The 11,556-nt window shown below is 43.6% G+C and overlaps 1 protein-coding gene across 4 annotated transcripts in view; it reads right to left on the reverse strand.

Annotated features, from left to right (window-relative positions):
* The window catches only part of SGMS2 (sphingomyelin synthase 2), an 84,974-nt gene extending 73,899 nt beyond the window's left edge, over positions 1-11,075 (reverse strand). The window contains exon 1 of one of the 4 annotated variants that reach the window (XM_027062008.2): positions 10,935-11,075. The gene's annotated coding sequence lies outside the window, so the exon portion shown is untranslated. Of the gene's footprint in view, positions 1-10,498; positions 10,637-10,934 lie in introns of those variants that run through there. The other 3 variants (XM_027062006.2, XM_027062007.2, XM_027062005.2) reach the window with 3 other exon arrangements.
* Between the last annotated feature and the right edge of the window lie 481 nt (positions 11,076-11,556).

Below are 11,556 nucleotides of genomic sequence, written 5' to 3' on the forward strand. Positions count from 1 at the left end.
CGCATATATAATTTCCCCCTTAAATTAACAAAGTGACTCCAAATCTCAAAGGGGTACATTCAAAGGAAATGCAAATATGAAAATGTCCTATCTCTGTGGTTTTAAAAGTTTCCATTTTTTTAAATATTTCTACACAAGGCAGTCTCTTCTCCTAGAAACAGTCATACATATATATATATATATTTATGCCATCCAGCTAATTTTCTACCAATATTTCTTTAAAATTATTTTTAAAAATCTTACATTAGCCCTTATTTCACTTGTTAAAATTTTATTTATGTATTTATTTGAGAGACAGAGAGAAGAGAGTGCTTGGGGGAGGGGAAGAAAGAGAGGAAGAGAGAGAGAATCCCAAGCAGGCTCCATGCTGTTATCACAGGGCCCAAATCAAGAACCATGAGATCATTACCTGAGCTGAAACCAAGAGATGGACGCTTAACTGAGCCACCCAGGTGCCCCTTTCATTTTTTAATATAGGAAAATCCCAAGATTTTATTCCTTACACTGCTATGTCTACATTGTACAAAGGAGAGACCCTGACTTTTAAAATTTTATTTATTTATTTATTTATTTATTTATTTATTTATTTATTTATTTAGATGGAGAGGGAGAGTGAACAGGGGAGGCACAGAGAGAGGGGGAGAGAGGGAATCCCAAGCAGGCTCCAGGCTGTCAGCACAGAGCCCAACACAGGGCTCATTCTCAAACTGTGAGATCATGACCTGATCCAAAATCAAGAGGCTGAAGCTTAACAGACTGAGCTACCCAGGCTCCCCAGAAGAGACCTTAATTCATGGAAGTTGTCTCCAAATCACAACATAAGATTAGCTATTGGATGATTCCTTTAAAAAACAAAACAAAACTAATCCCATCCATTATAATCCTTGTTATTTGTTTTAATGTTTATTTTTCAGAGACAGAGAGTGTGCGTGCATGCAAGCAGGGGAGGGGCATAGAAAGAGGGAGACACAGAATCCAAAGCAGGCTCCAGGCTCTGAGCTGTCAGCACACATCCCGACATGGGGCTTGAACTCACAAACCATGAGATTATGACCTGAGCCAAAGCTGGATGCCTAACCGACTGAGCCACTCAGGCGCCCCCCCCCCCCCAATTCTTGTTATTTTTAATTCTAGTAATTGATTCTTCGATTCCAAGATATCACCTACTCTGGGGTCCTCTAACCCTCTGGATACTTACTATAGACGATCCAATGAATGATACCATCTTTTATTTAATTTGCTATAGTTTGGGAAGTCCTTGTACAGATATGCCCTTGCTCTCAGAGAATTCATAATAAAGTTGCCGGATAAGCAAAGAGCAGATTTAGAAAAAAATTAAAGGACTCTGGAGTCAGAACTCAAGTGATAATCCCCCCCACATTTGGACTATCATCTTACCCCCAAACAAACGCAGAGTGGTGATGACCACCACGTGGAGTGCAGAGCCATATTTCTGTCCTGCAACTCTGATGAAAAAGGCCCAGCAAAGTGGCGCTACTTGCTCCAGAACCAACAGACTTTTTTTTTGCTGAAACCTTGGTACTGTCACTTTAAATGTTTGCTAGGTATAAGAATGTACACAATTATCAAAAGCCCCCAAAGCGGTTAGTTTTGCATGTAAAATATGATAGCCCCCAAAATATAAACACTTGCTATACCTGATGTGCCATAACAATAAATCATGAGATTACACAGCTTTCCCAGTGCTGGCCTAAGGAACAGATCCAAATGCAGATTGTTGTGGTAACTCTATTAGTTTCTCTTTGCTGCTGTAACAAGTTACTACAAATTTGGCGGCTTACACAACACACATTTATTTTCTTACAGTTCTGGAGGTCAGAAGCACAAAATGGGTTGCACTAGGCTAGAATCCAAGTGTGAGCAGGACTGTATTCCTTTTGGGAGGCACTAGGGGAGAATCTATTTCCCTACCTTTTCCAGCTTTGAGAGACTGCATACATTCCTTGGCTAGTGGTCCCCTTCCATCTTCAAGGCCAGCAATGGTCCTTTAAGTTTTTTAAACTCAAAACTGCTAGTTCGGACTCTCTGATTCTGACTCCTGTGCTTCTCTTTTCCACTGGGTCCAACCAAATAATCCAGGCTAATCTCCATGTGGTAACATCAGCTGATTAGCAACTTTAATTCCCCCTTGCCATGTAACATAGTAGATACACAGATCCTGGGGATTAGGATGTGAAACCTTTGAGGGGGGCCATGATTCTGTCGACCACCATCTCCAATACCAATTAGAAGACAGTCAATGAAACCTCACATGTACAAATACTGGCCCCCAATAGAACTTTCAACTATGTTATAACAGGTGAAAGCCTTAAAACTTAAAAAATAAATATCATGGGGCACCTGGGTGGCTCATTCGGTTGGGAGTCCAACTTCAGTTCAGGTCATGATCTCACAGTTCGTGAGTTTGAGCCATCAATTCCTGTGACTTACCACCCAGAGGATTAAACTAGGTCCTGTATTTCAGTATCAGTATTGAAAGATGGTGATGCTTAACTTTCAATACAGTATTGTCAGACATAGTTCTCTAAAAGTTTCCGAGTGTTCAGTCAGGGTTGGTATTGAGTCTGGAAAAGAAGGACATTCTTCCATTCCCGAGATTAGTGCACACGGCTCAGCATGATTTGCAATTTTATGCCTGCTACTCTAATGATATATATTTTTTAATTTTTTAGGTTTATTTATACTTGAGAGAGAGAGGGAGAGAGAGAATCCCAAGCAGGCTCTGCAGTGTCAGTGCAAGGGCCGACGAGGGCCTCGAACCCATGAACTGTGAGATCATGACCTGAGCCAGTCACATGTTCAACCAACTGAGCCACCCAGGTGCCCCTCCATGCTAGATTCTTTAAGTGCAATGGTTCAACTCCACTGCCAAACTGTCTGCTTTCAAAATCTAATTCTGCCTCATACCAGCTCTGTGACCTTAGGCAAGTTTAACCTCTCTGTCTCAGATGGGGATTCTTAAAACGGGGATAATAATACTGGCCTCAGAGTGTTTGGGGAGAAGTAGAGAAGTTCTAAGTGCTCAGAAAAAACCCTGGCAAATAGTGAGTGCTTTAAGTGTTTGGTGAATAAAATTTTAAATGTTCCTGCTTGCTGCTTATAACTTGCCAAACTATATTCCAAGGGAATGTGCTTCTCAGCACTAATCCATTATAGAGGATATATCATAAACACACACAGATTATATATATATGTATATATAATATATATAAAATTTTATTGTATATATTTATATATATTATTATATATATAATAATTATATATTATCATATATTTATTATATATTATTATATATATAATATATATATAATTTTTTAACAAAAACAATGCCTTTTTTTGCTATTAAAGTTGGGTAGCTACTGGGGTGGTCATAACTGGACATTAAACAACTTGCTGGACAAATGCAAATCTCAGAAAACAGTAGCAGCTGTGTGAAATAAACCGTCTCAGGGCCTCCTAAAGAAAGACTCACAGCATCGGGGAGGACAGTGGGGTCTGTGATTCTTAATGGCCCTGGGCATTTTCTGGGACAGTGGTGTTCATGGTACAATACTCTTCAGAAGGCTGTGCTCCGTAAGGCACAGCAATTGTGCTACGTTAATGCTACCAGCATCTGCTGAGAGGGCTGGCATATTGTGATTGCTACTTTGAAAGCTTTTCAGCATTCACAGATGATGTTATATAGTTCTTATGAAAGTTCTTGAATTCAATGGCAAATCACAAACAACTTCAATTATTTCACTTTAACCGTGATGAGGAGGAGGAGGGAAGGGTGAAGGATAGGACCCAGACCCTACCAACAGGCATGATGTGATGAATGGCTATTCTATTGCAAAAGAAATAATGATGGAGCACCTGGGTGCTCAGTCGGTTAAACGTCTGACTTCACCTCGAGTCATGATCTCACGGTTCGTGAATTCAAGCCCAGTGTCAGGCTCTAAGCTGACAGCTCAGAACCTGGAGCCTGCTTCAGATTTTGTGTCTCCCAATCTCTCTCTGCCCCTCCCCTGCTTGTGCTCATGCGCGCGCTCTCTCTCTCTCAAAAATAAACGTTTAAAGAAGTTTTTAAAAAATAATGAGAAATAATTTGATTTTTAAGGTAACAGAATTGAACCCTTTGTTTTAAAAGTTAGAGATGCAGGTTATATGCAAAAAAAATAAAATAAAATAATGAAAGCTAACATTACCCTTGAAGTTTTGCTCACAAAGTTTTATACATCATACAGTCACCTTATTGAAGTAAATATTTTATTCCCTTTTTATAGCCGGGAAATGGAGGTTCATCTGAGAAAGCTGCTCAAGGTCACCTAGTGGCGAGGGGTGGTGTTGGGATTCATGACACCCCACTATCCTCCCTGATGAGTGTGTCTTTCTTTAGGAGGCCACAAGACCATATATTTCACACAGCTGCACTTGTCCAGGTGGGTCTAAGCCTGTGTGTGTTCATCTCTCTGGTGTTACTTCATGACCTGAGGTCAGCTGAGACCAAAGAAGCATCCCAGCAGATGGGGTGGTAAACATACAATCCCGTATCAAAATATCCACTCCCTAAAAACTGCCATATTTCCAAAGCCAGTGAAAAGATTACAGAAAGCCTGGAGGGATATCAGGCAGTGTGGGACATTAGAATCAGCCGGCCCTCCCTTCAAACCCTTGCTCTGTGGTCTTGAGTGTGTTAACATTTCTAAAAATGGCTTCCCTACCTCCACAGTGGAGACAGCACAGTTTCTGTTTTGCAGGGCAGTCTGGAGATGAAGAGAGTGGTTCCAGGGTAGATGAAAAAATGCTATCTCAGAGTATCTGCCATTACTCAACCATCACTATTTTCCCCGATTAGCTCCAGCTTCTGGGTGTGAGGAAGCTTAGAGGACAAGCTCTGTGTCAAAGGCCTGGCTTCAAGTTCAACTACTGCTGCAAGTGTCTTCCGGAGAGGTCTCCACTTGTCTTTGGACATGGGCTGCCATCTAAAGGTATGCCTCCACGGCCCCTCAATTCACTAAGTGGTCCATGATCCAAAACCATATAGTCTTTCTTTGACTGGCATCCCTACCCCTAAATAAAAACTCATTCCTTCTCATTTTCTCTAGGTATTAGATCAGATTACCTACTTAAAGTAATTCCCAGGTTAAGGAAAAGGATCCTTAACTCATCCAGTGAAGTGTATGTTAAGAGTGCCTTCCCAGAATGGTTCTCCTTGGCAAAACAGGCCAAGGAGGCCTCTGACACATGTTGTCACACCTGCCAGGCCACACGCTCCAGGGTCACGCACGACCCCAGTTCCAAGAGGAGGAGCCAACCCTGAGCAGGCCTCTAGCACATTTCCATCTTGGTCTCTGCAGTTGTCTCTCCATCTCCAGGGCTACCCGTCTCTTCAGCTCCTTCCCAGTTGAGGAACAGCTTTTCAAGAGTTTAATTCGTATCACGTATTTTGCATTTCTAATCATCTTAAAAAGAGGCAAGGGCACCTGGGTGGCTCAGTTGATTATGCACCGGACTCTTGATCTCAGCTCAGGTCATGATCTCACAGTTCCTGCGTTCGAGCCCTGCATCAGGCTCTGCGCTGATGCCACAGAAAGCATCCTGTCTCTCCTCTCTGCCCCTCACCTGCTTGTGCATTCTCTGTCTCAAAATAAATAAACTTTAAAAAAATTTTAAGGAGGTAATTAAATTCCAGGGGTAGACACTTCTCCCCCAATTTTCCATAAATATGATGCCTCCAGTTCCACAGTTTCAATTGGAGAGCAATTTACCTTTGTTCAGATACTCACTGAACACTTTCTTGGTGAAACAAGTACAGCCAAATAAACTTAAGAGTCAAGGATGCCCTAAGGTGGGTACTTCAGCTCCTTCCCAATTCTGCCCAAGGCTAACCCTGACATCTGGGCATCTTTCTTTCCACAGATGAAATGCATCACTATAAATGAACCTCAGCACAGACAGTACCAGGCAAAGAAGTGACATTCACCTGAAGGGGTCCTTCCAGAATCTTTCACCTGATTTGACTTTTAGTACCTGGCTTTCTTTTCAGACACTTTGGCTTTGAATTTGTTACCTCCTCTTTAACAATTTTAATATGTTGTTTTATTCTTTTTTAACAGTACAACACTCAATCCACTTAATGCTTCTTTTTAAAAAAATCTAAGAATGTGCCAAATTTGGTTTGAAAGTTTTAAGTGCCATGATTAAACTACGAAACAAAATTGTAAAGCTGAATCTTAAATTGTCAGCAAATCATCAAGTTAGGGTTTGGTAGCAGGGAAAACTAACCAGCAAATAACAGATTACCCTATTTATATTTTCATCCTAGAAAAGTCATGGATAGAAATTAGAACTGATCTGAGTTTCTGTATGAAAAGGCTAAATTGGGGGCGCCTGGGTGGCTCAGTCGGTTAAGCATCTGACTTCGGCTCAGGTCATGATCTCACGGTCCGTGGGTTCGAGCCCCGCGTCGGGCTCTGTGCTGACAGCTCAGAGCCTGGAGCCTGTTTCAGATTCTGTGTCTCCCTCTCTCTCTGACCCTCCCCCGTTCATGCTCTGTCTCTCTCTGTCTCAAAAATAAATAAAAAATAAAACATTAAAAAAAAAAGAAAAGGCTAAATTGAACACTATGCATAATCTAACATCCTTTATTAAAACCATAAGAACAGAGTAACTGGCATTGGAAATGCAAATGTAAACCCATAGCAAAATTTAAATGCTGACTCCAGGTAGCAAAGAGGGTATGATAGAATAATAAAACATGAGAATGCATAAATGAAGAAATGCTTTATACCTATAATGAAAATTAGCTAGTGGAAATTTATTGCCCTTTCGTTAAATCAACCCAAAAATGTGTTACCAATGATATGCTTTTCAAGAGATCAAACAACAAACACATAAGGTTTTTTAAAAGGTGACCTATTTAAAAGTGATGGTGCTTAGTCTAAAGCTAGTGTAGTGATAAATCTGCTAAATGCAATGACTGAAAGTTTTAACTTGGTCATCCTACTGGGAATGAAGGAGGCAAATTGTAGAAGCAGAATTTCTTCCAGAGAGCTACCAGGCAAAATTAGCACTGCTCCATTCTGCTATATTTCCCCACAAAACTTTAGCTTTACAGCGAACAACAAAATACAAGCCCAAATAGCTCTTTAAGAAAGCCTGTGTGTTCTGTTTTCATCAGATAAATCCCTTGCGTAATGAGCTACTGACCTATTGTGCAGCTCCACAGAGAATGTTGATCCTATTGCTGAAATCTTATGAGAAACACTAAAGGAACACAGAAACTAAAACTCTTAAATTTTAAAGAGAGAGGAGAAAGTTTTCTAATTCTGAATATCATTAAAAAAAAGGCAGCTAAATTGAACATTATAATTCACTTTTTAAAATGCAAAATGACTAAAGTGATCATGGATTATATACTCATAGACATAGCTAGAAGGATACTTAATGCAGAGTTGCTTAAAATAGTAAAAACTGGAAGCAAACTAACTGTCCAAAAATAGGCGATTGGTTCAGCTGGGATGCAGCCATATAATAGAAAATTATAAAAGCTGCTGTAAAAGAGTATTTTAGTGATAAAGATGTCCATATTTGAATGAAAAAAGCAAGTTAGAAAATAAGGTATAGGGAACAAACTCAGTTTTGTAGAGAATGACTTTCTAGCAGTGCAACTTCAGGAAAGTTATTTTCTCTCTTTAAATCAGTGTTCTCAATACACATTAGCTCTTTGTGTTATATGTTCACAGGGTGAAAAAATTTGAAGATATAGTATTAAGTGATTTTCTGAGTGATGGCTGGTTTGTTTATCTGTACTTTTAAATTTACATAAGTAATATACTTATCATATGGGGGAAATTTAAATAAATTGGAATATTCTCACACAGAAATCATCTTCTTAAAAACCTACCATAGAGCTTTGCTCACAGTAAATAAGCCTTGGTTGAGTTGAATTTACCCTTCAGATTTCATTTAAACCAGTTTGCTCTGGGGTTCACTTAAAATTACTTAATTTAACAGCCAAACTTGCCTATAATATTTTTATTGGACAAAGGAAGGCATACTTGCATTGTTCAGCCTCTTACGAATTTATGAGCCCCATTTCAGGACTCATTAGAAAGCCACTGGATCTTGCTATTACCAGTGGGAGGCAGACTATGGGAGCCTAGTCTCTTTCTGTTTCCTCCCCATTCCCCACTGTCTCCTCTTTTTTGGCTCCTTCTTTCCCCCTCTATTTTCAAAGCCAAGGGACGCTCTGTACTGACTGTAAGCTTCAAGGACAGTTACAAAATCTCCTTCGTGTTAGCATCACCAGTACCTAGCACAGTGACTGGAATAGAGTATCTGTTCACTAAATGTTCACCAACTGAATGAAGTGAATAAATGTCTGACAGTTCAGGTTAGAGGCTTCAATTCCCCCATAAGATAGCCAGATAAAGGTACGTAGGCTACTCTAGTCTGAAACTGTCTAGTAATTGTCAACCCCCCTCCCCCCAAAACAAAACTCCCTTCAAAGTGTCACTTCTTTAAAAAAGAAAAAGTCCAGGGGCACCTGGCTGGCTCAGTTGGTTAAGCCATGGACTCTTGATTTCCACTTGGGTCATGATCTCACGGTTCGGTTCGCGAGTTCCAGCCCCACATTGGACTGTGCACTGACAGTGTGGAGCCTGCTTAGGATTCTCTCTCTCCCTGCCCCTCCCCATCTCATGCTATCTCTCTCTCTCTCTCAAAATAAATAAACAAAAAAATAAGAAAAAGTTCTCATTTGTATTCTATTGTCTCTTTTAATAGATGTAAGATTATTTTTATTTTCCCCTATATATTGTTTAAAGTATCTGGAAAATCCCAGTTTAAGTAACTTGCTCAAATAGGGAGAGTCAAGTTACCACCCAGATAGCCTCAGGTCTCCTGGATTCCAAAGCCCAAGACCATTCTACATCATGTGGTGTGAAAAATTCCCTCTGACCTTTGACCCTAAAAGCCGTTTTAGATATGGTTAAGAACAAACGTTTTCAATATCACCCAAGTAAATACTTCCTATCCCTCCAAATACTTCCTAGGGCTTTATAAAATCCCAGAAGAGAAACGGAGACCAGGAGGCAGCAGCCCAAAGGTGTCCAGTGTTTCCCTCCAGGTTTATAAGTCAACCAGCTTTACTTAAAAATGAAAACTAAAGAAGTCAAATTAAATATTAACTCGCAAAACAACACTTCAACCAGAAGACTACCCTGAAGTAAGGCTAGCAGCAAACTAAGGAAAGGACCATGAGAATTTTGCACTGCTTATTTGGGGGTGGGGGGGAGTTAAGAGTAAAGTTAGAGTTTTCCACACGTCCAGTCTTCCTCCAAATTCTAGGTTTGTCAGTTTCAGCCGTTGCTCTGGCTCTGTTTAAACAGTGAACAAGCAATTCCCCTGAAATGGGGTGGCAACCAAAACCTGTCAGGTATCCACAACGAAAGGTTTAGCTTCCTGAAGATCTGAGGAACTTGCCAAAGGATTTCTCACGCTAGACCACAGCCCACCAAGTTTACTGAACAGGAAATTCTGTGGCAATTCACTGGTTATCACCCCCAATCCAGCACTCAAACACTATTATTTATACATAAAGTCACAATTTGTTGGGGTCTGAGTTGTGCCATACATTATGACAGGTCTTTCTTGCTTTAACCCTCATTATTCTCATCTGTAGTTATAGTCCCATTTTACTGCTTCAGAGTGTTTAATGTGACTGGGAACCCACCGTTAGTAGAGGAGACTACGAGCGACACCAACGATCTGAAAAGTTCAAATTCAAAATCCACACCCAACCTGGGGTCACTAAACAGTTGAATGTCTTCAAAATTTAGCATAAACGTCAAAACGTTTTGAGGTCGTATTAGAGCAAGCAAGATGAAACAGAAGAATGGCCAAGACTGATGAACAGAAAGAAAAGACTGCAGAACATTTGAGTTGTTTCAAGGGGTCGCCGCGGGTTACTGACGACGATCCGTATCTCGGAGAGGTAGACGCGTCCACTCCCACCCATCTGCGCTGAGAAACCTACCCTCCCTTTCCTTAAGCCAAGTAACTCGGGAATGCCAACCGTTGAAAGGCTTCAGGGAGGGCAGCCCAGGGCTGGACTGTTACTGTCCACACGTCGTCAGTAAGTGGCTCTCAGAAAAGAACAAGACAGTCCCTCCTCCACCTCCTGAACTTCAGTCCTGCCCTCCGGAGTGGCTCTGGACAATGCACGGTTTAATCTGTGTCCTTTCAACGCCAGGACCGAGTTACCCGAAATGGTTGCAAATGAATGAGACGAATGCTCAGAGCTGGGAGACTCGGCCACACACGCACCCCCTAGCAGGCAAAACCTGGAGAAGGATGCCCTGGGGCGGGGCGCGCGGGGGCCGAATTAGAGCCACGTCCGCGTTCGCCATCCACCTTCCCCCTCCCCGCGCCGCGTCCGTCGCGCGGCTTCTCAGCCCGGTCTCCTCCCCCGGCCCCTCCGGGCGCTCCTCACCCGCTCTCAGCCTGGGGCTCCCGACGCTCCCGGCCGAAGGCGGCGGCTCCCGGGCGGGATCTGCCAGGGGACGGAGCCCGCTGCCGCAGCCACCCCCGGACCGAAGCCGCTAGAAAGTTTGCTCGGGGTCTCTCGCCGTGCGCGCCGCGGCCCCGCCGAGGAAGCCGCTCTCCGGTTCCCTCCCGCGGCCGCCGCCCCCGAGGCCGCTCCCGGCGGCGCTGCAGCACGGGGCCGGGCTCGGCGGCCGAGGACGGCTCCGTGCGCGCCGAGGGCGGGGTCTCCCCGCCCGCTCGGCCCGCGGCGCGGCGCGGCGCGGCGCTCCGTGTTTACCGCGGCCCGGCGGCCCGCTCTCCCCGCCCGCCGCCCTGCGCGCTCCTGACATCATTCATTCTCTCACACCCTCGCCCGCCCACTCCATTTCCAAACAGTGACTCACCCGCGGCCCGGTGGTGGCAGCGGCCGTTCTCGCTGCTGTGGCTCTCCAGGCGCAGAGCGGAGCTCGAAAAACCGGTGCGACTTCTTAAGAAGAAAACCCCAGCCGACCCTCCCCTCTCTCAACCATTAAAGGTGCTGGGAAGGAGGGGCTTGGCAGGCACGGCCGATTGGCTCCGGGCGGAAAGCCTGAGGGCCCGGAGCAGACCTCCCTGAGCGGTGACAGAGATCAATCTGGGAAAGTTCTTTGGGTGCCGCTCCCAGCAACTTTTAAGGATGGGGCGGGGAAGGGATTCCCCCACCCCGTGCCTCGCCTTCTTCAGGAACTGCTTCCTGACGTGGGTGTGAGTGGGCTTGGGGACGTCAGCGGTTATTCGAAGGGTTGGTGCCCGGGCCTAGGTCGAAGAAGTGGGTTTCCAAACCTCGCAAGGTTGCCTGGCTGTGTCAGTAATAGGTCCGCTCGGTGGCCAACTCTAGGTGTGAGCTGGAAGGGTGCTCCAAGTTAATGAGGCTAATAATACTTTCCCCTCGGTGACTAACCGCCGTGTCATCTGTCCTGTTAATTGATTTGCTTCTCTTTAAGGACAAGAGACCGTAACCAAAATAAACATTGAGAGAGTAGTTCT

This window comes from Acinonyx jubatus, chromosome B1 (assembly GCF_027475565.1).
Source record: "Acinonyx jubatus isolate Ajub_Pintada_27869175 chromosome B1, VMU_Ajub_asm_v1.0, whole genome shotgun sequence".
NCBI classification, from domain to species: domain Eukaryota; kingdom Metazoa; phylum Chordata; class Mammalia; order Carnivora; family Felidae; genus Acinonyx; species Acinonyx jubatus.